This window comes from Orycteropus afer, unplaced genomic scaffold (genome assembly GCF_000298275.1).
Source record: "Orycteropus afer afer isolate SDZICR_OR568_19922 unplaced genomic scaffold, OryAfe1.0 scaffold00021, whole genome shotgun sequence".
NCBI lineage: Eukaryota > Metazoa > Chordata > Mammalia > Tubulidentata > Orycteropodidae > Orycteropus > Orycteropus afer.
The window spans coordinates 1084135-1085938 of record NW_006921608.1 but is presented as its reverse complement, the minus strand read 5'-3'; positions in this window follow the sequence as shown (position 1 = coordinate 1085938).

Sequence of the window (1804 nt, the reverse complement as noted above, 5' to 3'; positions counted from 1 at the left end):
AATTGACTAATTGTTAACAATGTAGGGATATCTTCATCTCCACTGTCCATTCCTAATCAAGCATTTCAAATTCTGTGGACCTTTAATAATCTTCCAACAATCTGCATTTTTTAAAAACACAGTTATAATTTTGTTGTTATTTTCTGGATAAAAGTAGTCCACTGAACAACAATTGTTATCAGAGCATGGAGTTGAGTCAAAGACCCTCAGGAAAATTTTGATTATTGATGTATCATACAACAGGAGATCTACCCTTTGTATTTTGAGACAAGAGTGTGGTAACTGTTGTTCTCTGTGAAGATAAAATTAAATACATTACCATCTATAGTCACTTACAATCAAATGTCCTTTGAATTCAAGCCTTCCTGTACTGAAGTAAGGAATATACATTGACTGAAAATCATGTATTTTGACTTAAAGGATATCTGTTACTTTTGAGTCATAGTGCATAATATGGTTGAGAGGGGAGAGTGAGTTCCTTTGTTACTTTTATGGGGGTAGTTTTACATTCTTAGGTGGGAGCTTTTTCCTAAATGTGAAATATATATGTGTGGATGCTGGGAAATCCAAGGGGGTGAACTGTGGTGGATGTTTATAATTTTGGCTTCTTAGAATCCATATCCACCTTGATTTTGGGGAAGTTACTCCTCTGCAACAGTGTGTGGTCTTGATGGAAAAGTGCTCCTTATATATACCTCTCAGAAGAGAAGATGCAGTCCTAAACCTTTTTCTCTACTATTCCAGTACCACCATGGGGAGGGTGCATGACCACTGCTTACCCAATAAGGCACTTGTTTCTGAGAGTGAATGATGATTCACATGAGTGAATGATGCAGAGATGAAGGAAATTATGGGACGTGATTCACTGCAATAGCAGTACTAAGAGAGTGATATCATTAGACCATTCTGAAAATATAAAGATTTCTGTCTTTTTGATTTCACAGACCACAGAATATCCTTGGCTGCTTTCCATTTCCAATGTTGGTAGTCACCCAAACTCCTAGCTCCTGTTAAATTTGAGAGGACCCAAAAGTCTTTTATTAAATTTCTTTTTACTCAATTAGACCAAGTTAGTTATTACTGATTGAGTCCATAAAGTCTATACTTTAGAGTTCTGAGGATAATCATATAAAACTCTTATTACAATGTTTGACATATAAAAAACATGCATTAAATGTGAGTTATCAATTCTGATGACTGGTATAGTAACAATGTATCAAATCTTTCTTATATTAAAAAATAATCATATATTTTCACATGGTGGAAATTTAAACCATTATTTTATTAGAGTTCCAAGTTACATGTGCTTAGTAAAATGGTTGAAATTTGATTTAGCCTTTCACTGCCTTTTCTTCTGTCCAAAAATCCTTTTAAATATTGGTTCTAGAACAGAAAAATATGAGCTTAAAAACTTGTGGAAATTATAGGACAATATAATCTATCCTTAAGTAACTGACAGCTGTATTTCCTGATTGAGCCATTCTGCTGAAGATAATATTTGTCTCCATCTTTCCAGTCTGAAACTAAGAGACAAATATGGTAGATTAACAACTTCGTTGTGCACTTGAGTCAATTGGAATACTTTAAGACCCTTGAGAAAGTCAACATCTCTAACATTTAAGGATTTTCTGTTAAAAGGGTAGAGCAAATAGAACAGAAACAGAAAGAAATATACACAAAGGAGAAATTGTAGAGAAGAAGATGGGGGATCAACATGATTCAGTGAAAGAGAAGGAGAGCTAAAAGTGGAATTGAGTTTGGGGATTAGGACATTATTAGCTGTATTTTCAAAATCACTTCCATA